The following is a 13,408-nucleotide window of genomic DNA, read 5'->3' as shown; positions in this document are numbered from 1 at the left end:
TCATTAACTTCTCTGAGCCTCCATTCCTTATCTGTAAAAGCAGTAACCTTTATCTCACAATATTTAACAGGAAAGTGTCCAGCATGTATCTAATACTTAATGGGTGTTCAAGGGTTATTTATATAGCAGTATATTTCTATCATACACATGTATTACTTTTATGAATAAGTTAGCAAGTGAAGTGAACAAAGTAGATTCAAGAGATCTGGGTTCTAATTCTTTTAAGATTTTATTTTTAAGTAGGGGCGCCTGGGTGGCGCAGTCGGTTAAGCGTCCGACTTCAGCCAGGTCACGATCTCGCGGTCCGGGAGTTCGAGCCCCGCGTCGGGCTCTGGGCTGATGGCTCAGAGCCTAGAGCCTGTTTCCGAATCTGTGTCTCCCTCTCTCTCTGCCCCTCCCCCCGTTCATGCTCTGTCTCTCTCTGTCCCAAAAATAAATAAACGTTGAAAAAAAAGATTTTATTTTTAGGTAATCTTTACACTCAGCGTGGGGCTCGAACTTACAACCCTGAGATCCAGAGTCACGTGCAGTATTGATTGAGCCAGCCAGGCGCCCCCTGGGTTCTAATTCTCACTCTACTATTCAACAGTTTGACATTGCGCTCTAAAATTCTTGTTGATAAAATAAGGATAATATAACCTGCTCTACTTACCTTACAGGAAGTTGTGAGGATAAAAATAAGAAAACAGGTCAAAGTGATGTCAAAAAGCTGTTAGTATTTCATCAATTAAAAATATATGGTAGCGATTGCAGTGTTATAATTTGAATGGTAAAAATAAAAGCCACAAATGTCCAAAAACAGAATTATCTAAATATATAAATGGATATTTCCATACATATATAAATAGATACCATACATTCTATTTTTGAATATAAAATATTCAAAATATATTTTATTTTATATTTGGCATTTGCCAAATAATATATTTGGCATTTGCTTCAATATAAAATAAGAAAGGAGAAGTGAGTCAGGGTATGATGAAACAGGACTGATATTGAGTTAATAATCATTAAAGCTGGGTAATGATTTCATTATAATATTCTGCTTATTTTGTATGTTTGAAAACTTCTCTAGTAAAAAACACTAGGGGCATCTGGGTGGCTCAGTGCATTGGTTGAGCATCTGACTCTTGATTTTGGCTCAGGTCATGATCCTAGGGTCATGGGATGAGCCCCATGTCGGGCTCCTCGCTGAGCATGGAGCCTGCTTGAGATTCTTTCTCTGCCTCTCCCTTTGCCCCCCTCCCTCTTTTTCTCTCTCAAAAAAAATGAAATATAAGTAACATATTGAAAGATACATGTACGTAATATGTTGTAAGATAAATAATATATGCAAACATATGCTAATTAGGTCATTCATGACCTTTGTGAGGTCAGCTGCAGTGTAGGGGAGGGAGCAAGGACATAAGCAGGAATGCAAGAGTCTGAATGAATAAAGTAACTAGTCAGGCTTAGATAGCTACCAAAGATGGCCACCACCAGTTCCTTCCTCCCTATACGCACATGCCACTTTTCCTATTGAGAAGTGAGGTCCATTGTCCCTCCTTTGGACTCTGGGATGCTTTGTGACTTGCCATGACCCACAGAATGCAGTGGAAATGATACAGTGCCATTTTGGGTCTAGATCTCAAAACTGTATTTTTTTGTTTTATGAAAACATGCCTATATTATGAATTTTAAAAAGCCTGCTACTGTTGCAAAGCCATGGCAGACTAAGCCATTGGGAGCTGAATTATTCTCCACAGTGCAAGATCTCCTTCAGTTTTATTAATCATCCTACTCAAAATGTGAATTCAGCAAACCCTGTTGCAGCCCATTCCCACACATCCTCAGGCTTTCCAAAAAGGTAGTTTTGTGATAATGATGGAAAAACTACTAGTTCTAAGACAAGATGAGACAATTGAAGTCTTTCTGATTGCCTGACATTTTTCCATTATATGGCTTCTAATGGTTTTATACAACATTTAGCAACTCCTAGGATCTGTCAAAGCTGAATAATTACCTAAATTTCAAGAGCTTAATTCAAAGTTTAAATTGAAGGAGGTGTTTCTGTTTTAGAAAATGCCCAGTTTCTAAAGCCTATTCTCTAAAGAAGACTCGGTGCTGGCCATCCTAACAGTTGTGGTACTTGCTATTTTTGACGCTCAGCTCCCACAGCTACGGGTTTCCCATCCTTCTCCTCACCAAACCCTCCACCACAATGCTACCCTATATAGAAATTATTTTTTTGTAACTACCACCAACTCCCTAACGTTTCCTTATTCCCGTACCACATTCAGTTTCAAGTTCTATTATTGCAATATAAAGTATGTGTACTGGCCTTTCTTTTTAAAGAGTTAAGGATAACCGCTTACAGAAATTCAATCTATAGTGTGCAAAGCATCAGAAGGGGAAAAAGGCAGGGAAGGGGAGGAGATAAAGAAAACTTCAGCATCATGATGTGTAGAAACAGAATGCATTTATTATTATTTCAGATATATTTAAAGAGATTATCTCACTATTTGGATAAAGAAATAAATCTAGCTATATAATATTTAAAGGGGCATACTGAAAAAATGACATTAAAAGGTTGAAAGTAAAGGAACAGAAAAATATTTCAAGCAAGTATTACCTACAAGCAATATCAAAATCAGACAAGAGATCTTAATGCCGAAAGTTGTATCAGCAATAAAATGTCAACAATTATAAATGGGATAATTCATCAAGGACATGTAATAATCCTGATCCTGAATGAATCTAACCTCAAAATATATAACCCAGAAAGTTTGATTCTTTTTGATATACCCTGAAAACTCAAAATAAATTATTTTGTTTAGATAGTGATTTCATGGAAACATTCTATTATGAAGATTTCCCCTCAAAAGACTGTACAAGTCCATTTGCTTCACAATTTGATTTAATTTTTCTTTTGTTTTTAGGTTTATCAAAGCCATAAATACACATAAAGTACCGACTAGTTCCATAAGATTTGCTAATAAAAATAATTACACTCTGTTGGCAATTCTCTTTATATTTACTTTCATGATCTAAATAACATGCTTCTTTTTTGTTGACTTTTTTTTTTTAATTGTTTTTTTTTAAAGTTGTTTTTTTTTAAAGTTGTTTGTTTTTGCTTTGTTTTGTTTTGTTTTTGGGACAGAGAGAGACAGAGCATGAACGGGGGAGGGGCAGAGAGAGAGGGAGACACAGAATCGGAAACAGGCTCCAGGCTCCGAGCCATCAGCCCAGAGCCTGACGCAGGGCTCGAACTCATGGACTGCGAGATCGTGACCTGGCTGAAGTCGGACGCTTAACAGACTGCGCCACCCAGGCGCCCCTTGCTGACTTTTTTTAGTTTAGTGATTTTCTACTTACTCCCTTAAGGAGAATGAGGATTTGGCTCGTTGATCTCCTCACCATCAACACAGATACACTCCCATTCTTCCAACACATTTACATCTTACCTTTGCTTAATTCACTATTCAGTATTAGTGTTACTGTGACTGTGGATGGTACCCAGGGATGAACCACGTAATAAACCATAGTTACTTTTTCCTCTGCTATATAGCTTTTCCCCCTAGAGTTAAGTGTCTTGTTCTTTTATTTATCTAGCTTTCTATGAACTTAATTATTTAATTATTAAATTTAATTATTGAACTAAATCCCAAATTAAATCATCTCTCAAGATGTTCATTCATGCCTGATTTTCTACCAATTTCATCTTCTTTAAGCTGCTTCCAGAGTCTCTGACCTGCACTCATCTGGACTGATTCCCCTCTTGCCAAGACACAGCTGTCTTCTTTGGAAGGTCCCTCCACTTTTCCCCACACTGGGGCTCCTGTTTCCTGCATCCTGTGGCTTCTTCTCTTGGTTTGCTTTCTCCTTTTAATGGAGCACATCCTTCTGGAGATTCTTCAAGAAGGTTATGTGAGAACTTGCATGTCTTAAAAATCCCATTCTAATTCCTGATTGTTCACATATAACCTGTTTACCCCCCACCTGGAAGCTTGCAGAATCTTTTCTTTGGTCTATAGTAAACTCTCATGATGATGTGTCCTTGGGAGAAACTATTTTTATCTGTTGTGCTAGGTACTTGGTAGACCTTTCAATCTAGAATCTTGTGTCCTTCAATTCTGGAAAATTTTCATGCCTCATTTCGTTGATTTTGTCCACTCCAGAGCCTTCCTATCATTCAGGTCTTGGACATGCTGGACTAGTTCTCTAAATTTCTAATCTTTTCTCTCTTGTTGTCCATCTTTTTAACATTTTTTGCTCCACTTCCCAGGTATTTACCTTAAGTTTATATTCCAACCTACCTATTAAGTTTACTGTTTCTTCTACCATGTTTTTAATTTGCAAGAGTTCTTATTTATTCCTTGAATATTCCTTGTTTCAGGGGTGCAGTATCTTTTCTCTTTGGGAATATTAAGTGATAGGATTTTGTTTGTTCTGTTTTATTTCCTTTTCCCTGCATAAACAATGTTGTGTTTTGTTCTGTTTTCTGATTGTTCTCTTTCATGTTAGAGGCTTTCCTTAGATGTCTGGTCATTCATGAGCTGCCTACTTACATTTAAGGTTAAGGGACTAAAAAGCTGCCTAGATGTTTTAGCACATATATGGGGCTTATTGACTATGAACTTTAACATTAGATGATCTGGCTGGGCTTTCTGTTGGGGAACCACTGATTGTCAGCATTATTTCCTCTTTCCTCCTGGGCTGATAAGATTTCCAGAGGCTTTTAATCTCCCCGCATAGGATAAATGTTTGTGCCGGCATTTTAGGAGCTACGTAAGACAGGAAGATTGGGAGTGCAAGGACAAGCTCACCATAAAATGTGCATATGTTCATTTAATCCCCTTGTTTTTGATGAAGCAGAAACCATAGTCTAGAATTAGGACTGGAGGGTCCTGGGTTTCCCCGGGGAGCTAATTTCCCCACAGAATCCAGCAAAGACCTAGATCAGGAGTGATGGGGATGGGGTAAAAATAGGGGGTATTAATGAAACTATGTAACCTTAGAGTCAACTAACTCCTTGGAATCTTCTCACTTATCCCCATGTGCCAAATGTCCAGCAGCTAAGCATTTACTTCCTGTTGAAAATGGGAATTGTTCTTCTCTTACAAAACTGAATAAATTGTTTGGAGGGCACCAATCCAACAACTGTGGCATTTATGGGTTCAGGGTGTAATAGGCAGTCTCCCACCCCCTCACTCTAAAACAAAGGTTGACAGTTGACCAGCACTGACTATTTACACACAATTCCTGGTCAACTTTTCAGATGTCCCATTTTTAAATATGAACGGATCACCAAAAATCATCAGAAATTTGAGAAAAGTTTACAACCTGAAAAAAAAATAACAAACATAAAAGTGGGAAATAATCTCAGAGGAAAGAAAAATAATTTGGGGAATAGAAGAGAACTTTAAAAAAATTTTTAGTTAGTGCTTAGGAACCAGAAACTTCCCACTACATCATTTCACAGCCACACCATAAGACACAAATTGTTATGCTCATCCTGAAGATTAGGACGTTGATGTTCAGAATGACTATGCCTTGTATTAGCCTATGCTCCCAGCCAGTGACATGGTTGGGATTTGAGTCTTCCTTCATGTTCTGATTCCCTAGTGCTTTTTGAGTTGAACCACAACTTCTTTGGTATTTAAAAATTCCACACAGCATATCGTTATACAGAACCATATGAAAATAAGTCCCCAATACATAAAACCACAGAATTGTTAGTTGGAAAGCATTTGTCTTTATTTCTATCCCCTTTATGCTATGCTTTTTTTTTTTTTTTTTTTTTTTTTTTTTAGAGAGAGAGAGTGAGAGCACAAATGGGGGAAAGGGACAAAGGGAAAGAAAGAATCCTAAGCAGGCTCCATGGTCAGCACAGAGCCCAATGTGGAGCTCGATCCCATGACCCTGGGATCATGACCTGAGTGGAAACCAAGAGTCGAATGCTCAACCAACTGAGCCCCCCAGGCAGCCCCCACCTCTGTATGTTATTCTTTTCACCTAGGCATCTTTTATTGGTAACTTAAAGTCACACTAACATTCATAGCAGGAACAATTTTAAGTTGCATGTTCTCAAGGAATATACCACAGAACGAAGCACAGAGACAGAGGTATAGCCAAGAGAGGCTAAATTTGGAATTTGAGATTCTCACATAATTCTACCACTAGATAGTAAGTAAGCCAAGAAGTCTCCCCTGAGATTTTGTGTGTATTCTTTACTTACATAGCAATGATTAAGGCAGGAGTAATGAATACCATGTAACAGAAATTCAATAAATGTATGTTGAGCAAATGAATGAACAGATGAAAGTGTCAACTCTGTCCAAAAAAATTATTTACAACCAAAGATAAGCTTTGACAAAAGGAAAAAACCCTCTGTTTCCACAGTCTATATAACAGATCATAAATACTGAGCACTTCACACTGCATAGAGTAAATATACATTAAGTACACCCAACAACGTTTACAACACTTTAAAATGAGTTTAAACATAAGGGTAGTATGAAAGGCAATACTTTGATTTGGGGTGACTGTTTTTATAATCATTCAGGCTGGAAAATAACTTAGCAAAATACAAAAAAAAAAAAAGCAATGCGGGAAATATTCAAGTAAGTTTTTACTTTCACAACGTAGACTATAAGGTAAGCCTTGGGTCCATTCCACAACCAATCCACACCAAGTCACTAAAAGAAACGAAATAATCTGCTGCCCTATATCAGGCTTTGGACAAAAATAGGAATTTTTACAAACAGGCTACTTATTTAATAATAAATGCAGTAGCAAATTCTAAACCTAGTATTTGGACTTAATACCAGAGAAGTGCCCTCTGTAGCCAGAGTAAACCTAGCAGCAAGTGGCAAAAGACAATATGTCACTGATGTTGGATCCTAACACCACCACTCTTAATACTCAGTGTTCTAAGCACCGTATACAAATACGCTTGTTTAATAGATTGGTCACTTTAGGCAGAATATTTTAGGACCTTCACATTCACCGATGTGGACAGCAATTCCTGACCAAGTATCTCTTCCCGATTTTCCCCAACAGAACCCATCACTGTTAGAAAGACTCTATCACCATTTTTCTTTATTTTCTTATAATAAATAATATCTTCGGTCAATTTCCCCCCCTCCCCCCCCCAAAAAAATGACATTTAAATTAGCCTGCAAAGTCTCATTGTTAGTATATGTATAATTCCCGTCAGGTAGTGAGAAATATTAGGTGAGGCAACAGAGTGACTGAGGGGATGTGTCATTTAAATAGGATGGTCATGATGTTGTACTGGACCATTATATGAAGGCAAATACTATGCTGTCCAGGGACTCCTCAGTCCTTTGAGAGAATCATAGCCCACCTCACGGGAATCATATACACAAAAGGAAGGTCAAGTGGGATTCATGGCAGGGAATCCCAGACAGTGATGCTGTATCAGGTAACAGCAGCACTAGTTTACGTGGGCCATGCTGATGCCTAAGATGCCTAAAGGGAAAATTCTTCATATTTTCATCCTTTTTTTTTTTTTTTACTGAAAATCTAACCCATTGGAAACAGCATTCACTTCAACATAAAAAGAAACTTTCTCGTTTCCCTCCGTAACTCAGAACACTAACCAGTAATACTGTAAAGTAGGAAACCTACTTAAATCTCAGCTTCCCTGAAGAGTTTATATTTGGCATACTAGAGATATTTCCAACACCATTCCTCAAATTCCTCTAAAGACCTCTCCCACTTATAGCAGTATTTGCCCAAGACTTCAATAAGGCCTTTTTCTTCACAAGCTTCAATATTCAAAGTTACTTGGAAATTGTGATGGAAAAAAAAAATGGTGCAAAAATAGTTCTTTTTAAAAAAAAAATCTCATGTATTCTTCTACTCCATCTCCAAAAAACATAAAGTATATATAATTGAAACCCATCTTTAACTATAAAAACACTTGGAGATCATCTCATATATTTTCCTTAAAAAAATTGACAGAGATGTCTCCTATTAATCAGTAATTACATTTGTTAAGTCACCTCCTTGTACACTTAGCCAGTGTGTCCCTTAAGAAAGATGTAGGAGGGGCGCCTGGGTGGCTCAGTCGGTTAAGCGTCCAACTTCGGCTCAGGTCATGATCTCACAGTCCATGAGTTCAAGCCCCGCGTTGGGCTCTGTGCTGACAGCTCAGAGCCTGGAACCTCCTTTGGATTCTGTGTCTTCCTCTCTTTCTCTGTCCCTCCCCCACTCACACTCTGTCTCTCTCTCCTTCAAAAATAAATAAACATTAAAAAAAAATTAAAGAAAGTTGTAGGAAAATGGGGCACCTGGGTGGTTCAGTCAGTTGGGCATCCGACTTCGGCTCAGGTAGTGATCTCATGGTTCATGAGTTCGAACCCCGCGTCAGGAGCCGTACTGACAGCTCAGACCCTGGAGCCTGCTTCAAATTCTGTGTATCCTTCTCTCTCTGCCCTTCTCCCACTTGTACTCTCTCTCCCTCTCAAAAATAAATAAACATTAAAAAAAGAAGATATAGGAAAATAATGAGTTACTTCTATGTTCCAGTCACTCTCCAAGCTGCATCCCAAAAAGTATGTAAGATCTAAAGTTTAATGCCCACTCTGCTATTTGTTAGCTCTACAATATTGGGCATATTATTCAAATATTCTCAATCTTTTTTTTAAATGTTTATTTATTTATTTTGAGAGAGAGAATAAGAGAGTGCACCTGAGAGGGGGAGAGTCAGAAGGAGAGAGAGAATCTCAAGCAGGCTCCATGCTGTCAGCACAGAGCCCAACCCAGGGCTCAGTCCCACGAACCATGAGATCATGACCTGAGCCAAAATCAAGAGTCAGATGTTTAACTGACTGAGCCACCCAGGCACACATCAAATACTCTTAATGTTAACGTCTTGAGATTGGGGATAATAATAGTTACCTTATAGGGTGAGTGTGGGTTTTGTTTTTTTTTAATGTTTACTTATTTAGTTTTGAGAGAGGGAGGGAGCAGGAGAGAGACAGAGAGGGAGACAGAGAATCCCAAGCAGGCTACGCATTGTCAGTGCAAAGCCTGATGTGGGGCTCGAACTCACGAACCGTGAGATCATGACCGGAGCTGAAATCAAGAGTTGGACACTTAGCCAACTGAGCCACCCAGGTGCCCCAAGTTACCATGGGGTTTAAACTAGCTAATGGTTGTGGTGAAACCTTAAGAACCATAGTTGGCACCTAGCATAAGCTGCGTATAGCTAAGAACCAGAACTATTGCAGGAAAGAAAAGCTGGCCAGAATTCCTGGCAAAAGGCTGAAGAATCAAATTAGTATTCTCTCAAGAATCTTTAGTCTTGGGCCTGCATCCATTTGAGGGGAAGGTCTGGAGAACTATTCGGGAAAGCCCTGGGGCAGACTGGTCCAAACACAAAACCAAAGGTTATGGATGGGACCAGACTGGCCTCTGGAATGCAACATTTGACTCAAGTTGGCATGTGGAAGCAATGCAATAGGGTTTGCTTTAAAAATATGTAGTGCTATGTAAATTGTTATTACTACACACATACACACATCCTAACACACACAGATACCTGCTCTCTAGCAGAGATGGATTTAAATGTTGCATGGTTGAAGAGAAGACAGAATAGATGAGTGGCTAAGTATATCAGAATGGTAATAAAGCCAGATTAGAGAGGCCATATAAGGCAGTGGCTAAACATCCAGCCACTAATTGCAGAATACTCAGTTTCAGTTGTCTCCATCACTCACTTTTCAGCACAAACTCGGGCAAGTTAAGTAACTTCTATGCACCTAAGTTTCCTCTTGGATAAGAAAAGGATAATATTAGTACTTACCTCATAGGATTGTTACAAGAATTAAAAAAGTTAATATATATAAAGCACCTTATATATTACATAAATATCTAATATATATCTATATATATAATTTATAACATACAAATAGATGTATATATTAACTACATATATATATATGTATGTGTATATATATATATATATATGGCACTAACAATGTGTGTATAAAGATTGCCTAGGACACGGTAAGCATCAGTTTCCCAATCTGTAAAATGGGAACAATAAAATGTCTTACTTCACAGCTTGTTATAAGAATTAAATAAATTATACTTATAAAGTGCTTAGTACATAATACATCAATAAATATTTGGTATTTTTATTAGAACATAGGTGGGGTACCAAAAATAATTTTTAATCCAGAGAAAAATATTTTGTAATGGAATAGAACGGAAAATATTGTGAAAAACATTATTCCCATTTTAGTGTTGAATATATTTACTGGGAAACCATGAGTAACTTGGCATACTTGTCCACTTTCCACTGTATAAAACACATCTGAATAATTCCATCTCCTAGATCTGTCATGGGATCTAAGTCACAGATAAAAAATACAGAAGACGAAGAAGGAAGAAGAGGAGAGAAAGAAACCATGACTACAAGAGCAATTTTGAAATAATATTCCTCTCAATATTCATTCACTGACAAAGAAAAAATAAACCCTAATAACATAAACTAACAACCAAAAATCTATATGTAAATGTACTTACAGAAAACATGACACTTTTAAAATTTGAAAAACGGGCACTCATAAAGAAATTTGTTGCAACATGCCTTCTAAAGGACAAATGTTGTCATAAAATTAGAACTTAAAGGTCAATTCATTAAAACCCAAATAAACATAACTCCTGTTTAGTCTACAAAGAAACCCAGAGAATACAGAAGTCAAGGGAATCAAGAAAACTTTAAGGAGGCTGTGGTCAACAGTGTGCTAATTGCTAAAAGGCCAATAAGACAACACCTGGAAAGTGTCCATGAGGTTTAGCAGCAAGGATATAATTGGTGATCTTAACAAAATCACTGTATGGAGTGGCTGGGATTGCGGAAAATACTAAATAAATCAGCACAGTCTGGGAAATGATTTTCATAGAGAGAGGAACAAAAGACTAAGCATGAGTCACTAACTTTGAGTTAGAATAAGCTTCCCTAACTTGGGAGATATTCAAACTGGAATTTTTTTTCAGATTATAATTTTTATTCTAATAGTGGTAAATAAAGCAAATTGATACTGGAGATTTACTCCACAAAGCATTACTGGGTTGTCCTTTGACCCAAAGTGAATAGAATAATTTTAATCTTTCCACCTAAAAGATGTTGAAGCACAAAAATTTAAGATGATATATATATGAAAGTTTAACCTGAATGATGTTTTCCTGAATTTTATTAGAATACTTCTGTGCCAAAAACAAAATACCAAAAAACCAAAAAACTTCTGTGCTAAGAGATTCTCAGCGGGCGCCCGGCTGGCTCAGTTGGTGAAGCATGCAACTCTTGATCTCGGAGTTGTGAGTTCGAGCTCCACATTGGGTGCAGGGATTACTTACAAAAATAAAATCTTTAAAAAAAAACAACAAAAAGAGATTCTCAGCCAGCGATGGAAGGAAGATTTAACTTCTTTTTTTAAGGTTTTTGTTTGTTTGTTTTGGTTTTGGTTTTTTGTGTTTCTTTGAGAGAGGGTGAGAGAATGCATGAGTAGGGGAGGGGCAGAGGGCAAGCGAGCGAGAGAATCTTAAGCAGGCCCCATGCCCAGCCTGGAGCCTGACTTGGGGCTCTATCTCACAAAGGTGAGATCGTGACCTGAGCCGAAATCAAGGCTGATCTTAACCACTTAACCAACTGATCTATCCAGTTGCCTCAAGATCTTTTTTGAAGATGTGATGCATTTACCAGTCTCTGTCTCAAAGGATAATGCAGACAAGTGTTTAAGAAACCACCTGTAAGTTCTTCTGATTAGTTATGGATGACCAGTAATATCATTTATCTAACCATCTAGACATCACTGTCAAATAGAAATATAATGTGAGTCATCATATCAGAATGGCTAAAACCAAAACCATATGAAACAACAAGCACTGGCAAGGATGTGGAGAAAAAGGAATCCTTGTGCACTGTTGATGGAAATGCAACTGGTGCAGCCACTGCGGAAAACAGTATGGAGAGTCCTCAAAAAATTAAAAATAGGACTACCCTATGACCCAATAATCTCACTACTGGGTATTTACCTTACAGAATATGAAAACACGAATTCAAAGTGATATATGCATCCCTATGTTTATTGCAGCATTATTTACAAAAGCCAAACTATGGAAGAAGCCCAAGTGTCCAATTGACCTTTAAGTGTCCAATAGATGAATGGATATAAAAGATGTCATATGCATATACAATGAAATATTATTCAGCCATAAAAAGGATTGAAATCTTGCCATTTGCAACAACATGGATGGATCTGGAAAATATTATGCTAAGTGAAATTAGCCAGTCAGAGAAAAACAAATACCATATGATTTCACTCATATATGGAATTTAAAAAGCAAAACAAATGAACAAAGAAAAAAAGACACACACACACACACACACACACACACACACATACACACAGACTCTTAACTATAGAGAACAAACAGAAGGGAAGTGGGTGGGGGAGTGAATAAAATAGGTGAAGGGGATTAGGAGTGTACTTGTCTCGGTGGGCACTGAGTAAGGTATGGAACCGTTGGATTACTATATTGTACACTAGAAATTATTCAACTGCACTGGAATTAAATTTTTATATATGTTACAAATAAATAAACAATTCTTTTTAAAAATTTTTTTAGTGTTTATTCATTTTTGAGACAGAGAGAGACAGAGTGTGAGCAGGGGAGGGACAGAGAGAGAGGGAGACACAGAATCCGAAGCAGGTCCCAGGCTCTGAGCCATCAGCACAGAGGCCGACGAGGCGCTCGAACTCACAAACCACGAGATCATGACCTGAGCCAAAGTTGAATGCTTAACCGACTGAGCCACCCAGGCACCCCAAAAAGTAAATAACTCTTAAAAAAAGAAATAAATATAAAAGTAAAAAGAAATAGATGTCATTAATTTTAATATTTTCTATTTAATCTAATATACAAAATGTTATTTCAGCATGTAACCAATATAAAAATTATTGCTAAGACATTTCACATTCTTTTTTTCATACTAAATCTTTGAAATCCAGGTGTATTTTACATTTCTAACACACCTCAATTTGTCCTAGCCTCATTTCAAGTGCTCAGTGGTTGTTTATGGCTAGTGGTTGCTATATTGGACACTACAGGTCTAGAATCCAGATTCCCTGCAAACAGGAATATGAGTTTTCTTGTTCACAGATGTAATTTTAGCATTCAGAAGAGTGCCTGGCACAAAATGAGCCCTCAGTGAATATTTGTTGAATGAATGAACACATGAATGAATTAATCCATGGATTTTATATACATATATGCAAAAAAAAAATTCCTGTGACATAGATGAAATTTTAATTACATGACTAGAACTATTAAGAGAAGCATGTAATTATATTAAACTCAATTCCAGCCCAGGCAATAGTTTAGCAATATA

General features: G+C 37.4%; 1 protein-coding gene across 8 annotated transcripts in view; it reads right to left on the bottom strand.

Moving 5' to 3' along the window:
• PLEKHH2 (pleckstrin homology, MyTH4 and FERM domain containing H2) overlaps positions 1–13,408 on the bottom strand; it is a 119,728-nt gene that overhangs the window by 98,517 nt on the left and 7,803 nt on the right. The gene's annotated exons all lie outside the window — the stretch shown is intronic.

Source organism: Felis catus, chromosome A3 (assembly GCF_018350175.1).
Source record: "Felis catus isolate Fca126 chromosome A3, F.catus_Fca126_mat1.0, whole genome shotgun sequence".
In the NCBI taxonomy this organism is placed as follows: Eukaryota; Metazoa; Chordata; class Mammalia; order Carnivora; family Felidae; genus Felis; species Felis catus.
This window is presented reverse-complemented; position numbering and strand designations above follow the sequence as displayed.